Source organism: Periplaneta americana, unplaced genomic scaffold, assembly GCF_040183065.1.
Source record: "Periplaneta americana isolate PAMFEO1 unplaced genomic scaffold, P.americana_PAMFEO1_priV1 scaffold_21, whole genome shotgun sequence".
Taxonomy (NCBI): domain Eukaryota; kingdom Metazoa; phylum Arthropoda; class Insecta; order Blattodea; family Blattidae; genus Periplaneta; species Periplaneta americana.
Window position 1 is genome coordinate 538483 of NW_027185502.1, and position 13758 is coordinate 552240.

General features: G+C 34.4%; 1 protein-coding gene and 1 long non-coding RNA gene across 6 annotated transcripts in view; one reads left to right on the top strand and one right to left on the bottom strand.

Moving 5' to 3' along the window:
• LOC138693799 (uncharacterized) overlaps positions 1 to 2690 on the bottom strand; it is a 43871-nt gene extending 41181 nt beyond the window's left edge. Inside the window, exon 1 of the long non-coding RNA XR_011330467.1 lies at positions 1646 to 2690. This is a non-coding gene — a long non-coding RNA (uncharacterized lncRNA). The remainder of the gene's footprint in view (positions 1 to 1645) is intronic.
• LOC138693796 (vacuolar protein sorting-associated protein 52 homolog) overlaps positions 1 to 13758 on the top strand; it is a 58358-nt gene that overhangs the window by 1875 nt on the left and 42725 nt on the right. For 2 of the 5 annotated variants that reach the window (XR_011330454.1, XR_011330455.1), the window contains exon 1: positions 2702 to 12417. The exons of 2 other annotated variants lie outside the window; for them this stretch is intronic. The gene's annotated coding sequence lies outside the window, so the exon portion shown is untranslated. Of the gene's footprint in view, positions 1 to 2701; positions 13713 to 13758 lie in introns of those variants that run through there. One more of the 5 variants, XR_011330456.1, reaches the window with a different exon arrangement.

The window sequence follows — 13758 nt, forward strand, 5'->3', positions numbered from 1 at the left end:
GCGGGAAACTTCATGGAATCCCAAGTATCCTACTTACCACAATAAAATAAGAAAACATGATGTTTGGGAACCTATTGGAAAGATGTTTAGCTGCAAGATAGGCGAGTAAAACACGTGCAAAATTTGAAAATTATTTTTGTTTATTTATTTTCAGTGGATATATGTTTTTTGTTTATTGTAGGGAGCAGAAGTCAAAAAGAAAATTGAATCCCTACTGACATCATTCTGGAGTGAAAGACAGAATTCCATAAAAAGTTCTGGAATGGGGAGTGATGAAGTGTACGAGTCAACTTGGTTCGTGTATAAACATATGTCGTTCCTTTTGGACAAATTCACGCCCAGAAAAAACAAAGTTCCAACCTTGTGCACACAAAATAAATTATTGGCATTGAAAAGTGTCTTTTCGTAAGCATGATGCGCATACGACAAACACAGACAAATTTCTCTTTTTAATATTTTAAGATAATTAGTCAGTGAGGTATCCGTGTACTGAAACTTTCCCCTGGGGCCTATTTCATAACAGTAATATTACTAAAAAGGTAATAACATTAAGTAATATTATTACTGTTCTGTTTCGTAAAAGTAATATTTAATAATATTTATTACTGTAAACGCTCATATTAGTACTAAAATAAATAATAATATTACTAAAGTGTTTCATAAAGCAGAAAAGATAATTACATTTATTAATAATATTAACGTTAGTTCCATGACTGTATTTTAAGTAATAGTTTAATAATTTGTAAAAAGTAAATGCCAATGTAGGGTTAGATTTTGAAGATAAAACCATGAAACCATTTGAAATGGATAATTCTGACTCAAATAGTGATGAAGAGGGAGTGTTTGTCCGACGTCCAAGAAATTTTAGACAACGAATATCCTACAACCATATGCAAGAAAGTTACGAATATAATGAAATAGTTGACCTTTCAATTCGAGAACTTTTCGCAAAAAACTCTGTTCCTTCAAGTTATTTTCACGTCTTTTCCCCATTTTAAAAAGCATAAGAGACAAAATGAATGACTAACAAAGTCCCTCTCCATACTTACAAATACTTACAAACTGTCATAGACGCCAATGTAGGTGGACCAGGCTGAAATTGAAAACTATCTTATCTAATTGTAAAAGAAGAACAATTGGAAAGGATGAAACCTAAATTAAATTCAATTACAGTATAGAACTGTTAGAAAGTAATTACTGTATATTTTACATTATTTTATGTTATTTGAATGATTGAACTTAACGTTTTTCCCTCCTTTCTCGTCATTTTTTAAATTATAATAATTGTTCAGAAATATATGCCTATGGGACATCTACATAACAAAATACAGTAATATTAATATTTTCTGTACCTATTGAAATGTTTTTTCAGTGTATACTTGTGACAACCTGAATCTATATACTCTTCACTAATTAACATTGTGAAGATCTTGGTGAGCCAAAATCTTTTGCAGACATATATCAACAAGTAGATCTATTACAAAATATGTGGACTACTTTAAACCACCCCTATTGAGGGCATAAACTAAAATTAACTTACGAGATTTATAGGTACCGTATCCACAATTCCACATCACAATCTCTAATTAGAACATATGTATTTGCATTTTGTATAGTCAGGTAACTTCTTGAAAATACTACTTACAACATAATCAGCAATAAAAACCCATTAAGACAATTTCAGTATTTTTATTAATTTCGTCATAACATTAATCTTCTGCAACATCCACACCTTCAAACTCAAACACTATATTTTCTAGGAACGACTTCACCGCGTAAGTACTTATGTCGTTATTGCATTACTTATTTTTCGTAAAAGAGTAATTTTTATGTGTATTTATTTACGCTTGCACCAATAATTTTTAAGCCTTTTTATAAAAGTACTTGCGCACTATTCCGAATTATAACGGAACTTGAAATATCTTACATAAGACGCTTTGCAGGGTCCACTGACCCTGCCGTCGTTAACACTGTCCTTAAGGCTGCTACAATATTGTCATCAAAAGTTTTCACTGCTTAACATTTTCATATGGTACTTCTTTAGATAACGAGGTCCAATTTTTACACACGCGCGCGCACACACACGCTTCTGTCACTGATACACTGTTTTTGGAATTGCAAACTTTACAACAGCAGAGACGTGAACAATTAGGAATGATAAATATCTGTTCACAATATTTTAGATTTATCATATTGTTTCTTTTACTCGTAAATCAACTGAATCAAATAACAGAAACAATAACTTCGAGTTGCAGTGATTTACAATCTTATCTGAAATAAATTGTCTCCCAAACCTTCACACATATTACGATTAACTCTGTTGTTGCTATTAAAGATAGTACTTCAAAACTTATTTCATTCAACAACTGTTAACAGAGAGAATAATATAAATAGCTGTAGAGTGCAGACCAACTTGGTTATGTTTGTCAGCCTTAACCTCAAATCATCTGGCTACTGTACGTATTTTATGACTCGTGCAAAACGTTTATGAAACAGAATTTAGTCGGTTAATAAAATTGTTTTCATGACTGCAATACTATTACTTAATATTATTACTGTGTTTATGAAACAGGCCTGCACTTGCTATAATTATATTTTCGTCTGCCTTTATAGCGGATAATCAGCGAATGTGAATGTTTTCTGACAATTTGCTGATGATTTGTACGTCGCTTCAAACAGCGAACGAACAACGAAGTTTTGCTTCATCATTCGTTCGTTGTTCGTTCGCTAAGTGTGTACGCACCTTTACATGATGATAATTATTACATTTGTGAAATGGCTAACTTGCAAAATATTATAAATGATAATATAATCTAAAGTCTGATTAGTGTAATATGTTACTATTCAGCAATGTATGCAAAGGAGGAACTGGCCACCATAACCCATTATCTCCTGGCTTAGTTACCTCATTAGTGATGCCTCATTGTTGTCACTTATGAGTTTGAGACCTGTGTTTGGACAGTTGACTAAACAAAACAACAATATTCAGTAAATCAGGTATTTGCAATTACTAGAAATCACGTTATTATTTCATTTGTTCTTTTAAGTTTTCCTATAATGCAAAAAGTGTGAATGGAGGAGTAAGTTATTTGGCACAGGACCATACACCCAGCAGGTTCTGAGGGGTATAGAGTCGGGGTAGTGAATGAGGGGTTCGCCATTCCCGCCTATTTCTTCTGTCCCTAGTACAGTGCTAATATGGGAAACTATCGAACTATCAAGGAGCATTATGTGTGGATCACAGAAGAACATGATGATAATAAGGAAGTAAATTTTTCATTATTAAAGAAGTAAACTAAAATAAATAACATTGCAGTGTTACGAAATTCATAGAATCTACGAATCTTTGCTCTATAACCAACCTTAAAATACATTACAATTAAAGAGGCAAACATAACTGAATTCGATTAATGAAATACGAAGATAACCAGTTGCTTCATGTTATGACATAGTATGTTTATTGATATGACTCATTAGTAGCGGTTCATTGGTAATGTACAATACACTTTAATTCTTTCGTGGAACAGAAAGATACAACTCCATACTTTACAACATCTTTCATCAGTAATTTGTAATTTACAACACCATATCTTTGTGGAATAGCCCCAGGTGTTACAAACCACGTACAAAAGTGTCAACCACAGATCTACGAGTATGTACAGATACGGAAAACAAATTTGGAGCTCTCTTATTGTATAAGTTTTGCTTACAGCACACTGCGCATGTGCAGTAAACAAGAGCCCCTGTATATACTCGTATGCTACTTGTGGACAGTCGTGCGAAATTGTTGGCTACATACAGGTGGACTCCCAACAAGACTCGCTCCAAGAAAGAATTTTGAGAAGAATAAGTACTCAGTGCATATGAGAATGAGCGTATTTTTATTACGATATTGTTGAGATGGGCTGTTCACTCTTTGTAGTGCCTGTTCTGTCTGCTTAGCATTTTCGTGTAACTTTAATGGATCATACCTGGAAATGAAAAGTGCCGTAACTTTAACTGTGCTTTTTCTGGAATGCACAAGAGTAAGATTATTCCAGCTTTCATATTAAACAGTGTAACGTACACAAATTTACAATATGAATACTGAATACTGTTATTGTTGTTAACCAATGCTAAGGATCTTGGATTTCTCTGATTCTCCCAATAATATATGGTGGGCTGTGGTGATAAATCAGCATTTATTTTCTTTATTGCTGGGCATTGTAGCAAATGTTGTTTATTCCATGATGGAGTTTTGATTTCTACAGAGGGTGCAGTGTGCACTGTGGATGCTGGTAAATATTAATCCAATGCAAATGAGAGGTGATTAAGCGAAATATAACTATAGCCCTTTTTATCGTGGCAAATCTGGGATGTTATTACTGTCTAGCAGAATATTCCAAGGTTTGCATCACTTTTCTTCAGGGATTCCTGTTTACAAAAGGACTGGACTGTGTGTTTGATCCTGACTTTTGAGGTATGAAAGGAGATAAGGACTGGACTGTGTGTTTGATCCTGACTTTTGAGGTATGAAAGGAGATTGTACTCATATTATTTCGAGTTTGTCTCATGTTTGTTCCTTTTTTGGCTAGGAAGTCAGCCTTCTCATTAGCTACTGTTCCACAGTGTGAGGGTATTGATTGAAAAACTACCTCTTTACGAAGCCGTTGTAACATTTTAAGAGCAGAAAGAATTTCTCTTACTAGTCTGTTTTCTGGAGGACTCGATGTTCGTGCTTGGAGTCCAGATTTACAATCACTAAGTATAACTGCTTTGTTAAATTTATGTATGTGATGGAAAGCTGTTTCAGGGCTCTATTGATTGCTTCTAATTCACCATCATAATGAGTGGACATTGTTCCAAGAGATACGTAAAAGCTAAAAAAGTCACTTAGATTCCTGCTCCAGCGTTACTGTGTTTGTCAAGCAGAGATCCATCTGTACAAATATGAAGCCATTCAGATTTTGGATATCTTGTACATATGGTTTCAATAGCTAATGATTTTAATACTGATTGGTCAATGTCATGTTTTGCAGTGATGTATTGTATCAGTTCATTTTCACATTTAATTTCTGGGAATAGAAGTTTTTCTATATTTTCCGTTGTTTGTACATTGTATTTACTTCGTAATTTTTAAATATTCTGGAAGAAGCCAGATTGTGTTTTGAGTTTCCTTCAGAATTTTTGTAGTTCCTCCTAGTAAGCATTCTTTGGAATTCGTTTTAATTTCTCAAACAAAATAAGACTTCGTTTCTCAAGTTCGTATTTAATAGGTACAATTGGCAGTTTAAATGTAACGTTTTTAAGTCAGGCTCACACAAGCAAACTCATTTTGTTCGAAGGCAATGCTGTGTTGTTTGTTCCGGTTGAGTCTTTGACAGCGACCCATCTGCAATGCAGCACTTGCAACGAGGTGGTGTGGCATTGGGATAATGTTTCTGATTTCGAAACCAGAGGTGTAAGTTCGCTTCCTGGTAGAGTTGATTTTCTCGTATTGTATTATTTTATATTTTTAATGACAAATGTTAGTGGAATTTGTTAATAAACTTAGTTATGCAAGTATCATTGTGGGCTATTATTAGGCACGACCTAGCCTGTGTACAAAATTAATAGTTTATTTGCTTTTTTGAAAATCAGAAGCACATCAAATATGAGTAAACAACATTTATAGTCAGTTTCATGGAGTCTTAAGCAAGTTGCAGAGGAAGTCGGTTTGCTTTGTGCAAGTCAGGAGATAGTAACGTGTAGTAGAGGCGTTGACCTGTGTAAACTGGTGAATAAGTGTGCGTAATAGTGAAATGGAGGACAGTACAGTGAAACAAGACCTAATGGTAATGAAGGAGAGCATGGCAGAGCTAAGGAAGAAGATGGAAGAAATTCAACTGGAAAACGAAATTCTGAAAAGCAAATGGGATCAATTTGAAGAGGAAAAGAGGAGAAAAAACTTGTTATTTTTCGGTATGGAAGAAAAAGATAGAGAACAGAGTATCGATACATATGAGAAGATATTAGGAGTGTGTTGGGAGTGTTTTGGTATGGACGTGAGCGATGGACAATTACAGGAAGCATTTAGAATGGGAAAAAAGCAAGTACAACATTCAGAACAAGCTAGGCCAATATTAGTAAAATTTAAGAGTGTGGTTACGAAGGAGAGGATTATGAAGAATAGAAGAATGCTAGGGAACACAACGATCAGAATAGATGACGACTGGAGCTACGAAGTGAGAAGTAGAAGAAGAGTTCTAATCCCTTTTCTTAAAGCAGCACGTAATAATGGACAATTCGCGAAACTCATCAAGGACAAAATTAAGATAAACAATTTGGTTTTTAGTGTAGAGGAGTGCTTAGTAACATTAAAGGAACCGATTGTAGGCTCAGAAGAAAAGGAAAGGAACAGAAAAATTTTGAAAGAAAAAATCAAGAATATCGTAGCTAAAGGCGAGGTTAGTGACACAAGTATTGTGAGTGTACACGAGAAAAATGCAAACGTATCAAACTCAGTGACGATCTCCGGAAAGCAGGCAGTGATGTCAACTGATGAAACAGAAGTGACGCAAACTGGCATTCAACAAGCTGAGCAGAACAAGACCTCAATGCAAGCGAATGGAAATAGTGGACATCAGATGGGAGCAATTCCGAAGCGGGTGAAGGAACTAAGATCTAAATCGAGGCTGACGAGAAGCAGAGTAATGCAAGTAGGAGATAGTTCAGGGAGCAGTGATGAAGGGAGAGGGGAAAAGAAGGTGAAAAAACAGTATGACTTAAGGAAATGGTGTGAAGGGGAAATAAATCGTGAGAAAAGAAAACTAAGATCTAAAAAGTAGCAATGTGGAAAAGTGAGTAGTGAAAAGTGCAAATAATTAGAGATGTAGAGTGAGGGGAAATGTGTCATACAGGAGGGGGTTACAGTATTTTTGGTATAATGATGATTAGGAGTAAAGTAGGGGATGAATTGATGACAGACAAAAAAAGACTAGTGGAAGAATTGCAATAAGAAATTTAAACAAAGTAATGTCCTAATTGACTTGTACGAGAGGCGTGTAAAACGGTGAGACGGCACTGTATGCTAATATTGTGAAGTGCCGCCTCACCGAAAGGTATATTGCTTAAAGACAAGACAAATATATACATACAAATATATACATACATACATTTATAGTCAGTTTCATGTGTTCACCATATCACCTTAATAATAATAGTAATAGTAATAATAATAATAATAATAATAATAATAATAATAATAATAATAATAATAATAGTAATAATGATAACGATGATAATGACAACCGTGATAATTGCGATAATAACAATAATAATAATAATAATAATAATAATAATTTCCCAGACTCTTATACTTTGCAGAAATTAATAATTTTATGTGATATTAATTATATAAGTACAGCCATGCTACATAGGGAAATTATAATTATATCTCAATAAACAGAAGATTACAATAATAAATGGAGACAACACGTAGAATGAATAGAATCCTGGAGTACCATATAAAGTATATAAAGTAAACTGCTTTATTACAAACCAGTTGAAAGGAGAAACATAGGGCGTCCAAGAAAACGCTGATCAGACAAATATTAAACCACTTTGAAACTGAAATAATTTTACTTAATCCGTGTCGTAAAATATGACGATGTTGATAATGATATTATTTCTACTTGTTTGTTGAGAAATGTCGCAGACCAAGCCACATAATCGCTGAGTGAAGATTGTCTCATTGTAATAGAATTCTCTTCTCTTGTCATAACACATTTGTAAGACGTGAATGATCCAACATTATGAGAGTTGTAAAAACTTCGTGTCACGGGTGTTTTTGGACGAAAATACAATTTATTTCTGGAGTTAATATTCAAAACACATATTAAAGTAAAATAATTTTAATATGTATCTAAATAAAAAGACGAACTATCCTTCTCTAGTCCCCATGCAAAATTTTATGGTTTAATTCGATATGTAGGCCCCAATTAATGTTTGCAATATCATGTCTGCCCAAAAAGGGGCTTCAAGAACCTAAACGGCTGCAGGTATCGGCTGACATATAACTGATGAAGAATATGAAATATCAATATAATATGTTATATATTAAGTAAAGTAAATCCATTGCACTATAGCCCATGAAGGGCCAAGACCGACCAGCCGTCTGCTGGCCTCACGTCCACATGCTGAAGCAGAGGTGGACGATCATTCAATATGTTATATATTATTATAACATATCACTCTACTTTTTATTATTATTTCAAATATTGTTTTATTATTTATGAAAATTTGCTTTCAAATGTTGTCAACACTCCCTGTGAAGAATATAGGTAAACAAAACAAAGCTAAACTGAAGAATGGTAAACAGTATCACTTGAGTATAGCCATTATTAAAAGAAATAGAACAAAATTAATGTTTACAATGGTAACATGTTTTAATGTTGTAGTTAAACATATTTTTAAAAGCTATAAATGAGATATAAATGCAGACAGTTTTATTAAGACAGTAGTGTTGCCCAGGGAACGGGTTGTGCAATGTACTAAATATTCAATCGACATGGTAATTTTGTAATGTAAAACACTAAGACTAACCGAGATTCGAACCTCCTACAACCAATGCTATCTCGTTTAGACCCATGTTTAAGCCACCTATGCTACAATGGCTCATACTTTAATCTGGCGTATTACGTAGCTTTCTCATTCATCTTCGTTTTGGTAAATTTTGTACCCCATTTTGATAGATTTAGTATTTATCAATTTTATTGCCATTTCACTCTTCAGTTGTTTTAGAACAAAATGCAGCACACTTACATGAACTGGAGCTTCAAGGCGACGCCATGCGCACTGTTCTGTTCCTGGAACTCAGACATGTGTCATCAGCCCATTCTTTTTTAACCTTATTGTACGTATATTGTCAGTACTTATTTGCGTGGGGGCAGATTTAACACTACATGTAATTATCCTCTTAGCTTGGTTCTGTTTCGTTAAGTTGTATTGATATAAGAACTTCACTGCCATACATTAAAACTGGTTTCACATGTCTTATTAATTATGATTAAATTTCCGACTTCCTTACTGTGTTAATCTTTAGGATTTACCTTGCTTGACTAGTTTCGAAGTCTTGTGCTTCATTGTCCAAAGTCTAGTGGAAATCCTGCGCTATCTTCTGGTTTCCTGTTGTGGTGGAATGTGTTCGTGATTGTGTGTGTTTTGAAATTGAGTTGAGTGTTCAGGATGTTGTGTGGGTCTGTTTTTGTATGCTTATAAATTTCATATTGTTAGGGTGTCAAGTTTCTTTTTTTTTATTGGGTTATTTTACGACGCTGTATCAACATCTAGGTTATTTAGCATCTGAATTAAATGAAGGTGATAATGCCGGTGAAATGAGTCCGGGGTCCAGCACCGAAAGTTACCCAGTATTTACTCGTATTGAGTTGAGGGAAAACCCCTGAAAAAACTCAACTAGGTAACTTGCCCCGACCGGGATTCGAACCCGGACGACCTAGTTTCACGGCCAGACGCGCTGACCGTTACTCCACAGGTGTGGACGTCAAGTTTCTGGCTAGATGTGTAGTATTTTCATGTCTTTGTCTATGTTGCTGTAGCTGTGGTTGGAGTTTGTGTTGTGTTCTGCGTAGATTGAATTGTTGTGTAGTTTGGTAAGGCTGTGATATGTTCTTTGTAACGTGTTTGAAATGATCTTCCAGTCTGTCCAATGTAGAAGTCGTTACTGCTGTTGCATGATAGTTTGTAAACTCTTGTTAAGTTGTATTTATTTGTGATGTCTTGTCTGTGTGTTAAGATGTTTTTGTAGTGTGTTCTGTGTTCTATGTTGTATTTTATTTTTTATTTTAGTTGGTTATTTAACGACGCTGTATCAACTACTAGGTTATTTAGCGTCGATGAGATTGGTGATAGCGAGATGATATTTGGCGAGATGAGGCCGAGGATTCGCCATAGATCTATGTTGTATTCTAGTTCCTTGAATGATGATGCAGTTTTGTATGTGTTCATGTTTTCATATGTTAGTGTTGTTTGCATTTAGTCTTTCTTATGATGTTGTCTATTATGTTGGGGTTGTATCCATTTTCCTATGCCACGTATTTGATAGTGTGTATTTCTTACTTATAGTCCTGCTAGTTCATAGGAATGTTGATGAGTCTGTGTATCATGGATCGGAATGCTGTGTGTTTGTATTGTGTGGGATGATTGGAGGTGTTGTGTATGTGTTACCATGGTAGTGGGTTTCCTGTATATTTTGAACTTGTGTTTGTTGTCTGTATTTGTTATTGCGATGTCTCAGAAATTTATGGATTTGTTGTTCTCTGTTTCTAGTGTATAGTGTAGTTTCGGGTGTATTTTTTTTTTATGTGTTTGTGTAGGTTTTCAATCTGTCTTTTGTTTCCTTTGTATAGTTTTAGTATGTCGTCTGCGTATCTGTGCCAGTTTATGCTGTTGCAATGCAGAAGGAAAGAGAGGGAATGGAGGCAGTAAGCATGGAAGTTGAGAATGTGGAGGTGCCAACAAAAAAAAAAAGAAGAAAATAGGTCTACTTACATTAGTGTAGTGTAGTTTCGGGTGTATTTTTTTTTTATGTGTTTGTGTAGGTTTTCAATCTGTCTTTTGTTTCCTTTGTATAGTTTTAGTATGTCATCTACGTATCTGTGCCAGTTTATGTTGTTGCAATGCAGAAGGAAAGAGAGGGAATGGAGGCAGTAAGCATGGAAGTTGAGAATGTGGAGGTGCCAACAAAAAAAAAAAAAAAGAAGAAAATAGGTCTACTTACATTAATAAGACTGTGGCAGCTAAGGAAGTCTGCGACAACAATGCAAATCAAGCAAAAAGAAGATTTTCTTTTACTGCTCACTTTTCTGCCTTGTGTCTCTTTGATGCCAAAAAATTTCAACAATATGAGAAACACTTCCCTTATGAACTAATTGAAGAAATAATAGATGTTTATGAACTTCTGGAAAAGGATCGCCTTAAAACAGAATTGCAGATTATCTACAGAAGATCGGATTTTAGGAATATGAGTGGCGCTGTCAGTCTTTTGCAATTTCTCATAGAAAATAACTTACAATATACATTTTCAGAGACTTACAAGCTATTGCTCATTGTTATTACAATTTCTATGACAACTTCTGAGGCCGAGAGATGCTTCTCAACCTTAAAAATGATAAAGACCTTTCTAAGAAGTACCATGACCGAAGGAAAGTTAAGTGCATTAGCAATGCTTTCTATTGAAAAAAAGCATGATTAGCAACATTGCTAATTTTAATGAAACTGTGATTGATTTGTTTGCTTCGAAAAAAGAAAGAAGGATCGACTTTCTATACCAAAACTGTACATGAACATTGTTTTACTGTGCCAAATTCTTAAATACTGGGTGTTCATTTCAAAGTGTGTCATGACGTCACTGTTGTTGGGTCACCGATTTGAAGCGAGTTTCAGCTTAAATGTTAGAGAAGTTGCCTATTATTTAAGGCGTTCTTCAATCTGAACTTGAGAACGTGTACGGTATAACTTGAACGTCGTAGCAACAGATGGCGGTCTGTACTGTCTGTGTGCTACCATAACCTCTTTCAAACTGTGTTTTGCGCCGGCAAGTCGTACGCAGGGTATTTGTTATCATCGGTTGCATACGGTAACATTCCACAACACAAATCAAATGCTCCGTGTCCATGTTGACCGTCGAAGTTAATGTAAACAAATACGTAAGTAATCGTCTTAACCCTCTCCCCATATCCCGACAGTACGTATTTCCAAACAGTTCACATTCCTGCCACTACTGGCGTTACCGTACGTATCGGCACGTATTCTTCAGAATGAACGCTGTACTTGCTAGCCATCTTCTCTGCCTCCTAGATTATACACCTGAGCTGCGGAAGTGTAGGAAGATTGAATTCTCTAGGCTCATCAGCTAGCCACATGAAGGCATACAGCGAGCCAAGACACATTTTGAACTGAACACCCAGTATTGTCTTAAATCTTTTTATGCTTGTATATATTGTCCTATTGTATGTAAAGCTTTAGATGTTTTTCTATCATGTGTTAAATTTTTAGAAGGCGTATATTTCCACAGATAAGACGAAGTATAAATTTCGAGCACAGTATTATGGTTTTACTGTAGCTTATATTTGTTCTTCAAGATGAACCCCAAACTATGAACATGTGTACTGCGTCACTTATGAGTTCGCGCTGAAATCAGGGAAAAAAGTGGAAGTGGAAACAGTGATAAAATCCTTTAAGAAATAAGTGCGGAATTTCTAACGCTATGGATGTCCAGAGGATGATTTGTTATGGAATACTGATGAAGTAGAACTGAGTCACCACTTTCAGAATGGGACCATATGACGACGCTGTTAACACTGAAAGTGAGGACGTGCTTGACCAGTTCTTTGCCTTTGACGACGAAAATTATGATTTCGCAGGATTTTAAATATACAAGTAAGTGATTTGTTGTATTTTGTAATGGTTTTAGTGTAGAATTTTAAGATCTCCTCCTTTTTGTATCTGCCAGATGAGACTACCCTCGTCTTTCGGATATTTTTATAATTCAGTTGTCGTCTTATCTGCAGAAATATACAGTATTTGTGTTATTGTGTGTAAAACTTTGAGATATGTTCCTACTATAAAAATATTTTGTGTCAAATCTATAAATATTAGGCCTATCTTATTTTGTAACTGATCATTAGGCCTACGTGTCTTATTTTATGTCGAAGCTTCATACGTATGTGTTATATTACCCTACAGCGTGTTAGATCTTTAGATATTTGTGTTTATTGTTTGTCAGATCTTTATATATTTTCCTACTGTGTGTAAAATATTTAGATGTTGTTCTATCTTATTTTTGTGTCAAATGTACAAATATTGTTTTATTTTATATCCGATCTTCAGGATGTCTTATTATGTGTGAAATATTTAGATATTTTCTAATTTTGTGTCATATTTAACATACAGTATCATTGTGTATCAGATCTTTTGTTTATATTTAGCTTATACTTGTATAAAGGATACAAGAAAAATCGAAGTCCAGCCGTGACATAAAAACTGAAAGATGCATATTCCTAATGGGTACTTTTAAGATAATACACTTTATTTTTTTTTAAGTACAAACTATCAAATTGTTTTAGTAAAAGGAAATGTTTATTGTAGAAACAAATAGTAGCTTTTACTTTGAAAATTTTAGATATGAACTTGAATTTTAATCTTCATATTAATTAAGCTTACTGTTTAAATTTAGTTTCAGACCTTGTCAAAATGAATTTCTCTTCCAGTACCTATTTAAAAATATTTGTCTTATATTATTGGCAATTAAAGACACATAAGAAAAGGACAACATTTAATCAATAGTCTCCTTTGTTATCCATATACTATTGTGAACCCCGAATTTAATAATTCACGAGCCGCCACTGTATTATTATTAATCATATTGGTGTCATATCCTGTTTTTTCTAGTCAATTAGCTTAAGTGATTTGTGTATTCTAAAAATACAACTTACTCAATGAATAAAATTCACTATTTCAGATTATTGCGCATGTCTTTTACACTTGTGTAGTAAAACAATGTAATAAAGACCGAAGTTCATCACTTATCATCCTATTTATTACCCACACTATTAAATTCAGACGTGAGTGTTCATTATCAGTTAGAGTGGTGCATTATGACCTGCAACTATGCAAATTTTTGTTAGTGTTGGTGTAATGATTTAGGAGATGTGATGTTTTTTTCGTCTCCTGAAATATTTACTTCTCTGGACTTCAGACCTTATTCCACTGACTGATTCA